The following is an 18,106-nucleotide window of genomic DNA, read 5'->3' on the forward strand; positions in this document are numbered from 1 at the left end:
ACTAAGATATAATTTGATCCCGCGGCGATCATACGCGCGTTCAACCACTACTCCGAAACCATGTTGCAATATTTCGGAGAAAGTTGTGTTGTAAACTTCTACATTCATTTCGTAAAATTGTTCGCATTAGAGTAACCAAGAGTAAACATGAAAACTAATATTTGGTGATTCACAGTCGGGGAAAAAATTTTACGGGCTCTGGGTAGTGTGAAGACCAGAATTTCTGAGCAGTTTAAGCCCGCATATAGTAAAACCGTGTTGTACCATGTAGGTCGCATATAAACAGACTAGAAATCCAAATAGTGCGTACTCTGACTAGGCTGTGAGAATGTCCGCACTTTTTCTTCTCATTGGCGTCTGGAAATTTTTTTGACGCCGACGGTATTTGAAGCGTCAGGCTAAATTCCAGTACAGGAAGTGTAATTGACCACGTACTCACAGACGGTGTACGAAAAATTCAAATTAGGAAGATGCATATAGTACTTTAACAGGCACCATATACACATTGTCAATGGCAATTAATCATCTACCGAGCACCATAATCGCTCTAAACAACGCCACGTTCCGTAAGAATAGAAATATTCAAACTTATTAATCGCTAAAGCGGGCCCTATAAATCAAAATTATTTCAGAAATGTTGTCTACAGACATCACTTCTGCAACAGTCATTGTTTTAGGCAACTACAGATTGCGATTTGTCCAGCAAGTAATAATGTACGACTCTTAAAGCAATCCGTCTGTTGTCAGAGAATGGCGCTGTTTCCCATGAACGACAATCAACAAGTCAGTTTCTACTAAAGATATCACTTCGTGTATGTCCTACTGTAGCCGTATTGCTAGTACTTAGGAATAACTTCAGGCAACGTGGATGGTCTAACTCGTAACATACAACGCCGGTCTCTGTAGCTCGCGGGCTAAACACGTTAAAGAAATACTTCTCTTTACGTTTTTTGGTCTCGTTTCTTTTCTTGCAGCTTTAATGACTCCGGTGACTACCTCGACCTCAGGATTGGTAGTGAAGACGAAGAATTCTTCGGTGAAGTTTAACATCACGTGCCTTCTCGGAAATCCACGGCCCAGCGTCCGAATTCTCCGCGTGAGTCAGCAGCAGCGTCACGTGACCCGCCAAAAGAGCGACTGCCCACACCGGAGTTCCAGGGCCTTGTCTGCACCGTACCACCATCGCTCTTCCTCGAGCAGCCCTCGGGAGGATGATGTGCCGCAGATGAACTTCCACGCCGAGAACTGCGAAAGAAAATCAGTGTTCTCGGCTGCCATCGATAGCGAATGGCCGCAGATGGCACCGCAGATCGTTGATTTCCCACGGGGAGCCCAAGTCGTGAGGCGCCGGCGCCCGAGCGGCGGGTGGCGTCAAGCTTCGCACCCTTGGCTGGCCGTGGTGCAATGGTGCCGCTGTGCCGTCGAGAGGTATTGCGCCGTTGTGTTCGTGGTGGTTGACGGCGACGCACTTCGCTTCCAACTATTGTGTGCTGCTGACCACGTGACACGTACAGCGGCGCACGACGAGAAGCCCGGTATGCCACGCAGCGACACTCGGTGCTCCTTTCCTCACCAAGTGCTACGTGCGGGAAAGCAGCTACCTTGCAGTCATCTGATCGAGAGTGCCTCGCAGACTTCTGCCGTCACGCTCCCAGTGGCGGAAGACGACGAACACTGTTGCGAGCTGCGGGGCCCGCTCGGCAGACGTGCACTTCTGTCGGGAACGCTGCCTGTCAAAAGGCCACCTGCTGCGTTTCTTCTGAAATATGGCGAAGTTGGGAGCTGTGCGTTGTACTGAGCATCGACAGGCTCAGCTAGCACTGGGCCAGAGTTTTTATAGATCTGACGGCGCCGGGCAGACAGGGTTGCGCAGCGCACTTTTATGCTGCAGCCTATTTTTGCCTAGGAGGCGCCTCGTGATTTACCCTAACCCAATTGAGGGTATGATGACTGTTAGGTCGTATTGGGCATTTAGTAGCTTTCTTCGAGTATGGTAGTAACGCTTTCGCACAATCCTTTATATTTGGCAAGAAGGGATAAATTTTCTACGTGGACAAAGAATTGCTGCTTGTTTGACTCATGCATATTCGCTACTGGTGGGTGTCATCCTCAAGCGTCGAGGTCCCATATTATACACGCACCTGGCCGGAAACGCGCATCTATCAATTTTGCCCGTATGGGTATACGCGGCGGCAGCTGCTGTCTGCCTCCCACAACAGCGCTGGATGCTCTACTTGAAAGCCGTCTCTGGTTGGAAACGTGAGTCTGGCGGTCCCATGCCGCCAATTTCCCTACAGGTGGGCGTCCTACTCATCCGTCTGGAACTCCCGCATATTGTCGTGCACCGGGTCGGGAGCGCGCTTGTAACTATGTTACCGGTGGGTACCCAGCGGCACCACTCGTCTGTCTCCCGCCGTAGCGGCGGTTGCTCGACTATTTCGCCAAATCTGTGGCGAGATAAGAGGCGCCCAGATATATTCGCAAGTCTCTATAGGGCCCCCTTTCGAGAGTAGTGCGCATATAAACAACTGAGCGCTGGGTCGTGGTACATCTCTACCCATTAGAGAAACTGGTGGGATTCAAGAGGCTCCGATAGCCCAAACGGTGCCAGTGCGCTCCAAGGCTGCGCTCGAATTGAGTGAACTGCGTAGACCACCGAAAGCGGAGACCAACCCCCTCCCCTCCGGCTGTTGAGCAACAAGTGGAAATTAGATGATGTAGAGCCTAGATGTTGGTAGCACACAGCATTCACGGGGATTGCCCAATAAGTGGGTAGTTCATTATAAGCCTAAAAAAAAGAAGTATATTGTGAGCGAGGCAGATGAAGAATGCACAGTGGCAATGAATGAGCTATAACGTCGAATGGGCTCCCAGCAGCAATTGTGCAGAGTATATTATTCTATGTGCAAAACATTAGTAAGCGATGAGCAGCACCAAGCTCATAGATGGTGCTGCACCCAAACTGTCTTTGTAAAGCCTTCACGGTGTGCCTACGACTTCACACTGTGATAGCCCTCCTTCCAGTTTATGCTTCTGGTGATTTTAATACTTCCCATTCACATTTGCAAATAAAAAAATATTGATTTCGTCATCACAATAATTGATCCCCATATGAAATCCGACTATGAGACTATAGCTTAAGAATGCGCGTATAAGCATAAGTTTAGAAGATACATCATGTAAAATTCGACGGCATATAGCTACTTCGTTACTTGCAGTTATGACGGCTCTAAGCGCGATGATTCACCGCTGAAAAAAACGTTGCCATGCAATACCTCTTCTGCATAGGTCTTCGGAACAAGTGATCAGCTCTAGGCAGTAGTACCATGGCTGCTGGATAAAAACACACCTTTTATCCAACGGCCGTGATAGTACTTCCGCGTGCAGAACGATTTCCAGGAAGCATGCCCCACTTGCAAAATCTCTCCAACCTCTGTAAGTCGTGAGGATTCCACCAGAGATGCCTTTCTGCTATAGCACCCCTTAGCGTTAAGCAAAAAGCTACGATAAGACGTTAACCCTTCCAAATGCTTCACGCTACACTTGGGAAGATATGCTAAGCTAAACGGTAAACACGTCCACCTACAACATACCGGCTATGCCTCCAAACGAAATCTGGCCACGCATGACAAAATAACAGAGCGATTTCCGCCAAACGCGATAACTGTATGTTCGTTGCCGTTCTTCAAGCTAGTCGCGGACACTTTCTTTTTTTTGTTCATTTTGCGCAAATTATATTTTTAATTATTTAAGTTTTATTTAACTGAGCTGATCGAGAAGGCGTCAAAGCAAAACTTGTGGGCGATGTCGAGAAATGATTGCATGTGACAACATCCCCCTTTGTGCGCGAAGAATTTCAGCGCTCAAAAATGTAAAGCTCATCGAGTACTAGCCTAGCTGATAGCGATGGGAACGTGTGGTGGCGCTCTTTCCCCTTCACGACAAGAAGCTTTTGGTGGGTTTCCATGCTGCTTTGAACGAGCCGCCCTGGCTTTGAATGTGCGTGAGATGCACAACCTACTATATCTGGAGGTCTACGCCCGGTCTTCCTCTGAAACCACGACTTTCACTTGCTCGTGGCCGCGTAGTGACGTGTTATATTCTAAATTTCGCGGGTTGTACGTAGGTGACCCGACCATACATGGACGAGGACGGCCGCGACCGGAGAACAGCAGGCCTCGCTTCAAGAGGCCATTGATAGACTGCCTCCATGGAAAGAGTCTATCCTTACCTGCGTAGAAATCGGAACTCCTTGCCTTGAGCAAACAAACGCGAGGAACACTGCCTCGTGCCACGCCCGATCGCGAGGTCACGCTGAACGGAGTGATGATCAAGGACGTGCCCGTCACCTGCCTGTCATAAACTTGCCTCTTGAACTTTTCGTTAAACTTACCTGTCATAAAGGCGACGCGAAATATTAAGCCTCTTGAGAAGGGTTGCTTCAAGAATAAAATATAGGAACACCTCGTAAATTGATACACATACTCTGTGATTTCACTCTGTGAAGGTGATATGAGTACACTGCTGGCTTGATGAACATCCGATGTCGTAAACGATGACCTTCCTGTTCGAATACGGTGGCATTGTTGAACCAGTTAAACCACAAGAGAATTTTACCACTGCCGTGACAGTTCCCGTGCCAGTATACGCATTCTCACACAATCTAACAGTTCACGCTGCTTTTGTGCCGTCAGCCATCCCTAAACAGGCACAACACAGTCACTAAACGGCATCACTGTTTTTGATCTTTTACGATGACCAACAGTGCTGGCACTGCGCCACAATAGCGGACCTTGGTCTGTAGCGAAAACTACCCTGGGGCCAAATTCACAATGGTTCTCGCTTGTAAGTTATATTTGCGATTGGCCGACCGTTTTTGCTAATACTATCTTCGGCTTAGGATTGGTTGTAATTTGCTCTTACGATCAATCATAGCGCAAGAGCTTTTCCTGAATGCAGGCTCTGGGAACGTATTTACATAGTTACCAGTAATAATTATATTCTTGCATCGGATAGCGCTACAGAACACACTGAGGTAAAGTGGCAAGCAGGCGACTGTCGTATGTTGTCCTTTAGTTTCATAGACTTAAACTTTTCAAGCCCATGAAAAATTTTGGACAAGTCTGTCTTTCTGCTTTTGAACAGGTAATTCTATGTCATACTTGTCAATTCTATTTTCTTAATTGAAGATATTCTCCTGACGCAGAATTTATTCGCCAACAGATGACAGATCTTCACGGAGAAAAAGACAAAGGTTGCGCTAGCAGCACAATGGAAGCGATTGAGACTTTACTTTCACGCTTTACTATTGAAATTCAGTTTTCTTTTAATTTTACATGTACTGGAAACCGCCTGATTCTTGGCCGATCCCGAGCAGTGGCTATGCGCCAGTGCTTGGAAGATAAGACTTGGCCAGTCCCACATAGCAGGTAGGAGCCACATGCGTTATGGGAGACAGCACCAACAACCTCTCTGATACACCAAGGATATGAGAAGGCTGTTCTTTTCTCTAGGTAAGACAGCCTGTTTTGCTTTTCTTTTTAGATGCACAGTGCACTTTTGGTGGCTCCATGCCCTTCAGTTTGCATGATACAAGAGTGATCTAGATTCCGGCACTTTGTTGACACTTCGGGATATGTGCTATCACGTGACATGCCAACCAGAGCGTCAAGCCGGTCTGCGCTTGCTTTGATTGCGCTCGTCGCCCGAAAGAAAAAAAAAAAAAGGAAGAATCATTGTTGCTTTTCGACAGCAGATCCTGCCGGCTTTTCAGCTAACGAAACATGGCATTAGTTTCACCGATATAGGCGTTCTAGCTTTATGGCATGGCTTTTTCTGCGTCTCATAGCCTTAAAAGGCGTGGTTATGCGCAGTTGTTGTGACATAGTTACTAGCGCGAACAAGACAAACGAAAGAAAATGTTGGGACAGGACAGAGGGACGGAGCTGAAGTCTAGCGCTCTGTCCCGTCCCACCCTTCTTTCCGTTTCTCTTGTTCGCGCTAGTATCTATGTCACAGCAACTGCTACACATCAACTAGCCCGACTTTCCGTGTTAATTACTTCGGTTATGCACGCTCCTCACTTCGACGACTTGTGTATCCATAGTAAATTGAGAGGGACTCTTAACACCAGTGTTTTTCAAATAAGGAGACATTATGCATATTAAAAGCTTAGTTCTTAATATTTCAGTTAGTGAATATTGCTTAATTAGCCTTCCGAAAGATCAGTTTCTTTTCCCTTGCCAAGAATGTGTATCACTGGGTCTTTTATTAATTAGATGGCGTTGAAGTTGGAACACCGGTACATATACGTAGCGTATATGTACCGGTGCTCCCCCCAAAAAAACATGGCATAATCAATCAATAGCTTTGATATTCTCCAGAATTTTTTATATTGCAATAGTTAGACACAGCCTTCTGTCACGACCGGGACATGATTTCGAGCTTAGGATCTCTAAACTATACTTCACCTAAGGTTTTTTTAAGCTAGTCGCCCACTTCATTGCCCATTTCTACCGCGTCTATTTATGTCAAGTAGCCGCTCGACATTTTTCCCAGAAAGCCCTACTAACGTGCTACTAATTTGCCACGCACGCACGCACGCACGCACGCACACACGCACACACACACGCACGCACGCACGCACGCACACGCACACACACACACACGCACACACACACACACACGCACGAACACACGCACACACACACACACACGGACATACACACGCACGCACACACACACACACACACACACACACACACACACACACACGCACACACACACACACGTCGAGGCGTCATCACCGGACACCGGGAAGCCCATCGAACCCATTGTGTCCGCTGTATGACATCCTGCGCTATGTGAGTTGTGATTGAGCGGGATGGTATAATCAACAAACAAATTCAACGAGCTACCATGACTAATTCTATTCATTCTCTCTAAATGAGGCTTTTTTGGGAACATATTCCGGAACAATGTGTCTAATTCGAAACATTGCAATCCTACTGGTATAACCGACTCTCCTACAGTAGAAAATTGGGGTTTTCTGAGTATTTGGCAGAGCAGTGAAATGTGGCCCTTGTACAAACACACTACTTGGTTCCAAAGGTCGCTGAAGACCGCTGCAGACAAATGCTGACATCTATGTTAAAGTAGCACCCGTAGGTATAAAGAATATTTATGCGCTTTCCCCTTAAATCAAGTTTCGTGTAGTTGAAAAAATAAAAAAAAACTATCATCTTGGAACGTAAACATTCGATTGAAAACAGTCTGGTTAGAGGGCAGTTGAAATTAGACTAATTAAATAGACACCGACTAACTAGGTTTATTAAAGTGAACCTGGATTTTCTGAATCCTTTCATTTTATTCTTCAGGGTTGAGTTCAGGAAGCTGCGGCACATCATTACTGATCCGGCTTGCGACCCACGATGCCGTCCCGGTGGCTGACTGAGCGTGCTACTACATAAGGTAGAAGCACTTCCGGTCTGTTTCCAGGACGACGGCACCGGAGCAAAATGAAGAAAGTGAAGGTATGATACTACTACGGTATACTTTGGGGTGTACAAATACGAGAAATCAACCAGTGGCGAGTGTATGGAACGGTAGCGACCTGAATGGGATGAGAACAGTCATCTCTGATCAACTTGCGCGTGCGATGATGTGCTCGGCCAGTGTTCGATTTGGTCGCATTTCATATTCAGAACTGTGAGTTTCTCTATAACCATCCGCCTTCTGCAAGCCTCGCGTAGCCGCGCCCATGGCTTACAGAGCATGGTGACGTGCACGAGGATCCGCGGTTATCAGAGGTATGACGAAACACCCCAACGCTCGGGGCCAACTCCGATTTTCCTATAGAAATACACGCACAACGCAGAAACCCTTTCGTGAGGCAACGAATGTACCGAATCGATCTATCTCTGCTGCATTTGATAAGGAAAGTTAACTTCTAGTGAACTTAGTGAGCATAGTTTTGATGTAGGGGCTCATGTTGTCTACAAATAAAAAATTGAAGAACGAAGTTTACAAATCGTTATCGCTTCACCAAAACGTAACATCACTGTTATTGGAAGTGCACCTAATAGAGTATTTAAAGCGGCGAAATTTAATATTGAATTGACAGTGTAATGGACATTGTTGCAATGTTCGAGAGCGTTTCACTGGTATAGACCTTTTTCAGGGTGGTCTATAATACACGAATGTTGTGTGCTTTATACATCCTAATGGGTGCATTTCTACGATTGCGATACTAAAGACTTAATACTGAGGTACGGAGTAGAAAACATGGTTGTTCAGTTTTTATTGATAACAAAAATTTCAACACATTTTTGTAAGACAAAATGATGGTCTACTTACTATATCCGCTTCCCATACGGTCGCTAAACTTCTTTTTCTTTATTTGCAACAGACCTTATGAAAATCTGTGCCGGAGTTACACAGAAAAACAATTTCTCCGTTCCCACGTGCTTAAACACTCGCTCCCGTGCTAAATCTTTTTTTAAGACGAATCTTTGGTCCAGATTTTAGACGAAAACAAATCTGTATTCACCGGGTCGGACATGTTCTCCATAAATACTTCAGGAGACGTCACACAGAAACGACATTTGTCACATGTATGGAGTTTTATATAGATTCAGCAATGCCAACGTGCAAAATCACAAAGCTCCTTGGAGTTTGGAAAGTAGTACGAACTATGCATAGCGCTTCGTCTCAGCCGAGAACCTATGCAGTTCAAAGGGAGGCGATGAGACGGGACAGATGGCAGAGACCTGGGATAGTTGGATGACATTCCATGAATTTCCAGCTCTTAAGCGTAAACGGTAAATACTGAGAGAAGAAAAGAGGACTGTACAGGCAGTATGCCGGTTTTAAACTAATCTTACGGGCAGTAAATTAGACCCACAGGTCACGCGGCGACGGACTTGAATCGTGGCCCATGCGTGTAGCCACTCGTCAGAGATGTGTGACGCACAAGTTGTGACGACACAGATAATCGCACCCTTTCAGTGTCAATGTGATGGACGCAGTGCTCACACATTTTTCATACCTATTTATTTATGCTCCGGGCTTCGATAGTGAGTCTACATTTTTAATCCTTGTACCTAACCAGAATTTGTGTGAACAGTGGCTGGCCACAAATATTCATGTGCCTGTAAAATGTCCGAGTCAGCAGGGCTTTCCACAAAAGATCATTGCCTCTGTGCTAGAGAGAGCCTCCTCAAAGATTGCAAGTTCAAGGAACCGAAATAAAATGTGTCTATGCTCAGACAGATAAACGGCGACTTGTGGTGTGTTAAGTGCACAGTATATACCCGATGCACTGATTTAAAAGAACGTTCGCTAAGTGGGGAAAAAAAAGTAAGTAAGGGTCTTGTGATTTTGCGCGCCAACACTACGATCTCATGTTGAGGCACGCCGTAGTGCCTCAACATCTGGATTAATTTCGACCACCTGGCGTTCTTTAACATGGCCGCCTGGTGCGGCGTAACGTGACCGCAAAGCACCAGAGGAGCTGGATCGCATGTGCCGAGTCGTGAATGACAAAAGGCACAAAGGTCCTGCCTACATTAACAAGGCACGTCACTCCTTTCGTTGCGTGGTGGACGAGGACAGCATTACCCGACCAATGCGGCAAGTGTTACGTCCGCCTGACCAGGCCCTGCCTAAACCGCTCTTATGGGGCAGCATCATGCGCAGGTTCAGGCATTCGGGAGACCTTATCACTTTAAGCTGGATTTAAATGAGTGTTCTAAATACACAAACCAGCGTGACGTGGGTGAGCCGCACCGAATTGAGCCGCCAGCAGCTACGTTCATGTGGGCGGCGTGTTTGGGCTGCACTGAGCGACGTAATGCTCGTCCATGGTATGTGGTCCTTCGTGGGAATCCAGCTTTACGCAGACCCCTGTTGTTAAAGGCACGGATGTAGTCCGGCGTTTCAGCGTGCCCAGCAGCGGCTGGCGAAATCGGATACGCCACGCCGGCACCGCCAGGATCACCGAAAACTTACCCTCCCCCCTCCCCCCCCCCACCCCACCCCATCTACAGTTCGGCGCGTTGAACGGGTCCCGCAGTATTGCGGTGCTACCTTGATGTCGGCGCCGCCGGGACGCGCCGACTGACGCCGGTTACGACAACCACGTCGGTGCGCCGGAGTATGAAGGGCTCACCTCTCCCCAGCGTAACGATACGCGCGGGCGCGATCGTTGCATCGAATTATTGAACTGGACTTTAAGGGGTGCCAGTGCCACACTTTCATTTCACAGCACACGTGTTCCCGGAAGGTACAAGGATGGACAATGCAAACTGACTCTTCCAGCATACCGCACCAAAAAGTATAGTCTGATGCATTCGTGGGTTAGCGCTGTGCGTATGTAATTGTGACCATGAAATAGTGCAATAAGCTGTGTCGTCACGACTCGTGCGCTACGCATCTGTGACGAGCAGCTTCACACACGGGCCACCATTCCAGCACTACTGTGTGGTGCCGCGTGACCTTTGGGCGTATTTTTCATGCAGTAAAATCAGTTCATGACCAGCGTCCTCCTTACGCTGTTGTCTTTTCTTCTCTCAGTATTTTCTGTCCCCCGTTAAGCGCTGAAAATGCACCAAATATCGATGAGTCGGCCTGGCCGCACTTTTCAAAGTGTGCCTCGCACAGGGAGGGCAGTGAGCTCAGTAGCGAAGGAATTAAACACGGCGCACAGTACGTGCTAAACAGGGTGTTCTATATATCTAATGTTAACCAAGCTATTAAAAAGCAGTAAAATTTCCGGCTATAACACCTACAGACTTTAGCCAACAGTCCTCTTCCTCCACTAGGCGTAGTTTTGTGTACTAATTATTTAGCTGATCAGAGAGACATTGAATTTGTGCATCAGGCTGGAGAGGTCCTATGGGAAATCTTCTTTATAGCACGTTATTGTCAGCGAGATTATTTTCTTCGCCCATTGCAGGTAGTAGCGAAATACCAAAAGTACCACGTGATTGTACATCCGCGAGACTAGCGGTCGCAAAATGGATCCGAAGGAACCAACTCCGCTCACTGCCTAACTCGGCTAGAGCTTGGAAGCGGCAAGTGGTCGGCGTTCGCTTCCGGTGTTCGCGTGCTGCGTATTCCGCGTTGATGGTCACAACCTACGCAATGAATAGATTTAAAAAAATTTAAGTCTAGGGTATAACGCGTTAAAACCACGATATAATACGAGGCACGCCATAGTGGGGGACACCGGTTGGTTTTCACCACCTGGGGTTCGTTAGCGCGCACCCAATCCACGGTGCACGGGCGCTTTGCATCGGCAAGGGTGTTTGTCCCGCGGCCTCGTGTTTTCGTAGTGGAACGCCAGAGCCTCTAAGCCACCGCAGTGGGTCGTGATGGTCACGTGGTTGCCGAGTCGGGCTATGAGCCGAGTTTGTTGTTTCGGAACAATTGTGGGACCCCTGGCGCCGTGGATATCGAGTGCGTAATCAAGCGCCACTTTTCGCGCTTAAGTAAACGGGAAAAGTAATTGCGCAGGGCATGGCACGCTGCAACGAGATGTTTTAAGACGCATTTAACTGCTTTCCCATAGCAAGTCATATCCTTTATGAAAACTGTCTTAAGTCTCTGTAATACACATGTGATGCCCGAAAGCGGTGCGTTGCGGTTGCTCGATATATGATTATTTTTTCAAGTGGATCTGTTGGTGCTTTGAACCACGCGTGCACAAGCCACTGCTGCCTTTTTTTTTCAAGAACAGCAAATATCTAAGCGAGGCATTGCACACATGTGCCTGTCAGACTCCGTGGACCGATCTTACCACCATAGCATGGCTAGCAGCCTTGAATCCGAAGTATCCCGCCCTAGTCCTTCTGGTGTCCCAGAAGTGTCTACCATATGAATTCTGATGTTACTTCCATAAAAACCCATGGGGAGCACCAAAGGGCACGATGCGACTTTAAATGTAGCACACAGATAAGAAAAAATATACATGATTACATAGAAACACGGTCTATACCAACGCCTAAAATAGTCGAAGGTTCGCCCGAAATGCCAAGCATCGATTGGGATAGCAAATTAGTAGACAACCATAATGATTAATCATAGTAGCTGTATCTGCCGGGTAAACTTGTGAACACACGCTTACTAACTAAATTAGCCAGCATGGTCGCACCGTACAGGCAAACAGGTACACATCACACCTATCACACCCCGGTTTCTAGCGTGCGACGGAAGGCGGCGCGCTTCCAACCTGCTTTCCTCCCTTGCGCGCGCAAGATTGAGCCACGATCGTCGGCTCGCTCTCGCACGCTTTCACTCCCACATACAGCATATGGCGCATGTCGACGGTGTTATGGTCCTTGGCCTTTATAAGGAACATCACGGCGACGGCGACAAAAAGTGCCTCTATTTTTCATATAATTGTTATCCCAATAAAAGTTCAGATATTGAGCTGGCGTTGGAGTGGTGTTTTTCTCACCTTTCATTTTGTCGAGCCTTGGCAGACTAACTAGTCCGGTGAAAAAAAGAAAGCCTGGTTTATGTAACGCCAAACACATGGGCACAACAGCTATGTGGATGGCGAACGGGGGGTCGTTTATAGGATAAATGTGTAGTATGGCGCGTGATATGTAGGTCAAACGGGCAGATATCGTAGCGACCGCATAGGGGAACACGTGAACAACGTTTGCCACAGAAAACATGGCTTCATTGCACAACATTTCCACTGATGCATGTCTTCACTTGTGTTTGAGGACATCATAACATTTCACAAACAGAGCGACGACCGCACCCGCATTATCGTTGGAGCTGCGCTGATTACATATGAGCACGACTTATGCGATGCGGGAGCAAGCCGTCCTTATCCCTATCGGGCAAGGAAATGAGCTTCCTTGGATGTACCGACGCGCATAAGTCGATAGCTGTGTTTTTTATCGTTTATAATGGTACAAATTCTCATGGCACATCACGGACTTCTCGGGGGCTAGGTTTGTATGTTTCTACCTAACAGTTCTCCGGCCTACTTGGGTCACTGGGTAGTCTTTCTTCGAATGGGAAGCGCATCGATCAGCTGCACTCGGTGAGCAGGGTTCGAAACCATCCATTTCAATAACGTGGGTCACCGAGTATGTCGCAACCTGTATATATGTGCTGCTCTTTAACGAACTCCTTTCACGCCGCCATGAGTCACTGTAGAGGCGAGACTGGGTAGGTACCACTGTTCAATAACTCTTTGACGCCGACATAAATATTACACTATTATACGTCGAAGAGGAATCAAAGACGGTTACACAGGCATAAGAAACAACCTCTCATTGCACACGCGCAAAATGATCCAAATGTGTTCATGCTGGCTCATACGAGTTGGGCACATACAATTAGGTCCATCGTTAAAGGTAGCACACACTTGGAAAGTTTGACGGAGCCTGTCAGGATTCGAGCCTCGAATCTTCTGATCCGCAATATGACGCGTTATCCGTTGCGCCGCAGGCGCAGACTGAAGACACGGGTACTCTGCATTATACAGAATCCAAGCAAAGTGTAAGGCTGGCATGTGATTTAAATTTTGAAATGTGTTTAGTAAAGTGCAGCCTATGATGATTGAACTTTATTGAGAGCAGACGAAGCGGTTTGCTCATCTCCCTTGCAGGTGGCCCCTTCAGTCTAGGGAGCTTTGTGACCTGGCCGCGTGCCTGGCGCTGTTGAGTAGCTGACGCTGGTCGTCATTGCTGATGTAGCTGACATGCTAGTTCTCCAATTGCTCTTGTGTGGGGTGGGTCATATGGGCGATGTGGGTGTTTCAGTCTCATTCCCATATCGTGTGGTCTGAAAAAGAGAAACACTTGCACTTATCCTTATTCTTATGAGAAGTGTCCTCGTTTGCCTAACTAAAGCGGCACTCAAGGATAGAGTGTTTGCGGCTCAAAAGCAGAGACCTGGGGCCCTATAACGTAAAACTATTCCAATATGTTTCTATTCCAATCTCCTGACGTCAAATTTGCGTAACCACCAACGCAAGCACCGGGCGGTCACCCGCAGGGTTGTCTGAACAGACCAATCAAACGCTCTCCTCGTTCATAGGAGGTCACTTTTGTTTGCTTGAAAAACGAATAACATTGCCTACACTGAGCGGCTTGTCGTATCTAATTGGCTGACAAGAGGCGAGGAGAACGCTCAAGTGGAGAAGGATTCAATGGGGCAGAGCCACTGCAATGAAAGTCGATAACCGGTTGAAGAGGGTGGTGCCGGCGTCTACGATTGGTCGGCTTTCCCTTACTTAGCTTGCGGTGGCTGGTCGAAAATCGCGGCGGCATGCAACGGAAGCTTAAAAATGGCGCTAAATCGGACCCTCAGCAAATAAGAGTTGGCAGAATGAGGGGGTAAACGTGCCGAAAGTGCTCGAAAACGTTACACGGCCACGCAAGAATGTTTATTATACGCAAATACACCCATGCTCTCCGGCAGGTGCGAGTAGCCAGCATCTGAGCGATCGGCGGCAGCTATCTTCTATTCCTTTCGGGACGGGGCAGCCTGCGGCTATTCCGAAGAAAATTCAGTTTTGTTCGGCATATTAATGCATCTTTATCGCGTACATGTCACTTTGTCGCGGGGAGTTCTTGCGGTTTTGTGACGTTGCGTGAAAGGCAGGTGAAGTGGGTGCAGCCCGAAAACTTTTTACCAATAGCCGAGGGCTAACGGCGAAAAGGGGTCGAATCAGAAATAACTGTTTTCCTTTTTTCTGTCAAATCATGCATAATCAGTGTGTACACATCATATCAGATGGGGAGGTATCGCGGTTTTCGTGACGTCACGTGACAGACAGGTGAAGTGGGGGTGGTCGAAAAAAGTTTTTGAACAAACGTGGAGGGCTGATAGCAGAATTGGAATAGAAAAGTTTGGAATAGTTTTACGTTATAGCGCCCCTGCTCTCTCGAGATTTTGGAAATGATAAACCTTCGATCGAGTACACAGACTCAATTCATGTTTCTAGCTGTCAAAAAACAATCTATCTGTGAAGTGTGTTCAATTTTCGGCCCTCGCTCAATTTTAGCAATAGAAATCCATTCCAGCTTGTTAGAGGACTCTTCCCAGTCAAAGGTAGCCGATATTCTGTGATTGCAGAATATCGGCTACAGAATGTTGGGTATTCTGCCATCTAAGGCAATAATTCTTATCGACGTGTCGGTTTGTGCTGATTTATCCTCTATTAAGCGTCCTCATGTGCGCATGTTTTCAGCACTTGCACCGTGCAGCTGGAGTTACGTACGCGTTTTGCACGTCACTGGCATCACTTTAGTCTCTCTTGATGAGTCGTTTGATTGTCTCGTATTCCTGTAAGTTAATAGCCTGTTGTGAAGTATTCCTTCTGCACACGGCTTTACTTGCATGTGCTCGATTAAAACACGTTTTTATTTTTGATGTGCGCTGAGACATCATCCCTGCTTTCATCCGAGAATTTTCGACACCTATAATTTTCTTAGGACACGATAAATTACCTTTCACGACAATGCGAGGTGATCTTAATAGGATTCTTCTGTATAATTCGCGGCAATGTTTTTGCCTTCATATTTCTCGTCTATCTCACTACGAGGGAGACCAGCACTTTTTGTTTTATATCACAAACCATTGACCGTGCTTTCCTGCCGCCATTTCTTTTTCCAGCGGAGACTGTTCTCCGTGTTCGCTACTAGTCATCTAAGTTTAGCATTATCGACATCGAAACTGCTCTCATTTTTAGTGCATTTGTGTTTAGTTCCAGGGTAGGTAAATGTCTTTATTATCAGCTTTTAATAAATTCATTGAAGCCTCGGGAAGGTTGCGATGTCATGTGTTGAATCCTGGTGCTATGATTCTTTTCCTTTTATAGCGAAAGCTGTATATGGCTAACCTTCCGTAGTTTTTTCAGCGTCCGGCAACAAAAACGGAATTGGCCATTTCTAACAAACCCATACGGGTGCAGTGCGGCGGCGCAGATGTCAAAATGCGGAAGAGATTGGAACGCTCGCCTTGAAGAATAATTTGGCGTCAAGATTATCGCACTATATAAGCAGGAGAGGTATCGGCGATGAAAACAGCTGTGTTATCAATGGGTCGGACACGTATAGTTCGTGCACCCGAAGAACAACATGCGTACGAGGAGCGCCGGAGGGAAGCGCAACGAGAATGTAAACAGCGCCGGCGCGAAGCGACCACCGACGAAGAACGTTCCCGCGATGCTGAACGAAAGCGACAATCGCGAGCCCGGGCACCTCCGAACGAGCAGCGACGCCAGACTCGTAACGCAAAAAACGACAACCATTCCACTCTGCAAAGATGGAATTGCAGCGAAAGCACTTTTGATTTTCGTTTGAGAGCTTCGACTTTCGTCAGCTTTCGCTGCCATTCCATCTTTACAGACTGGAATGGTTGTCATTTTTTTTAAATATGCCTAATAAATTTACCTTGTTCTTAACATACCGATTGTTGTCTTCTGGATTCTTTGTGTATTTCAATTGTTTATTTTAAATGCACTACTCGTGTCACCATGCGGGCATCAACGCTAGCAGCAGGGCAGAGTACCTGGGACGTTCATTCGTCTCATAGGATGGTGGGATCGAGGGCACACAAGTGTTTTTTTTTTTTTCATTTGAACATATTCTATATGCAGGTTCCATATCTTCACATAAACTTCGCCGCGAGGAAGAATACGGCCAACATTTTAATACGCAATAGAAAGAGAAAGCAGAGCGCAGAGCAGCCAATGGCGCTCTTGGGCTTCGTTTTCATCTTCCGTGTGGACAATTCTCAGCGTGGGTGTGAGTAATGCTTTGGAACAAAACAACAACAAAGAAAACGGTATTCATAGACTTCATCTTATACGAGGAAAAATGAGAAGGTAGACAACTTTTCTGCCAGCTATCGCGAAATCTTAAATGCGCTGCGCGGGCAAGAATAATGAAGCCAGAAAAATAGATTTACAAATAGAAAAAGAAAATGGCACACAATAGACGCACCAGCACAAGTAACAAGCACACAAATAGTGTTACTTTACGGGCATTAGCACCGGAAGCATATTCCTATGTCTGGCAGAGTTATGTATCATTTATGCACCATCCATATTTGCGCCTATATATGGTGAACCTGGGCAGGGACAACAAAGCCGCGATCTCAAGATGCTGAAAAAAAAAGCGCAATACAGAACGAAAAAATCAGGTTATATCAGGTAAAATCAGATTAGTGTCCAACGAACAAATCTCGAGAGGCACTGACTGTGCTTATCAGGGCGTATTTTATTATATGTACCCCGCTGTGCGATTTGCGCTATTTTTGGAAAGTATCCTCATGATTAGCAACACGCTCTAGGCATGACGATTGGAGCGCCAACTTTGTAATTCAGTCAAATAAACGCTTGTTCTATCGTCGATGTACTTTTCATTATTTCCTACAGTTCACCTATTAAATTGCTGGATATTTAGATTACCTTAAAGGCAACGCTGCTCATTTGATGTTACTTTTGTCCTCTCTCAATGACGGTAGGAGAAACAGGGCTGCCAGTTTTGCTTTGTTATTTACAAGTCGTAACTTGTGTTTGCCTCCATTGACGCAAGTGTGAGTGTTGTCAGTTTTCGTGTTGTTACTCTTTCGTTTGTAGGATTTCTTTATAATTAAGAGCTCAGTTATTGGCGCACGATGCCACATCATTCACTGATTTGTTGCGTTCGGTATCCGCCATTGTTCATGATGAGAACATAGACAACGACATTACTCGGTGAGGCATTGATGGCCCTTTCTTTTCGTATCTTGATTTATATCTTATATTTTATAGTTTTTTTTATCATGTTTTTATATCATTTTTCAAACTGCAACAACACCCGGTTTTTATACCTATCCTCCACGGTGGGTTTGTGAAATATTCGAAAGGTATCATCATCTCCGTTTCTGCGCGTTCCCAGCTTCACGAGCACTTCGATGGGCGATCGAACCAGGTAGGAGATGAGCGACCTTTCTTTCGCCTAGGGTTATGCGCTACCTCAGCTGTAGAACATTGCTCTCACATTCGGCACTCCGGAGGGATGTTCGTAGCCATTAAGTGCCTGGTGTAGGTCCCTTTAACGATTGCTTTGAATGGCGTCCCGCTAACGCATAGCGA

At 46.6% G+C, this 18,106-nt stretch overlaps 1 long non-coding RNA gene across 1 annotated transcript; it reads left to right on the forward strand.

The window, feature by feature from the left end:
- Window positions 1-761: 761 nt before the first annotated feature.
- LOC129381200 (uncharacterized) lies at window positions 762-7,833 on the forward strand. Its single transcript, XR_008609420.1, has 3 exons — window positions 762-2,259; window positions 5,378-5,513; window positions 7,377-7,833. It is a non-coding gene; the product is annotated as an uncharacterized lncRNA (long non-coding RNA).
- Window positions 7,834-18,106: the final 10,273 nt, after the last annotated feature.

This window comes from Dermacentor andersoni, chromosome 1, assembly GCF_023375885.2.
Source record: "Dermacentor andersoni chromosome 1, qqDerAnde1_hic_scaffold, whole genome shotgun sequence".
In the NCBI taxonomy this organism is placed as follows: Eukaryota; Metazoa; Arthropoda; class Arachnida; order Ixodida; family Ixodidae; genus Dermacentor; species Dermacentor andersoni.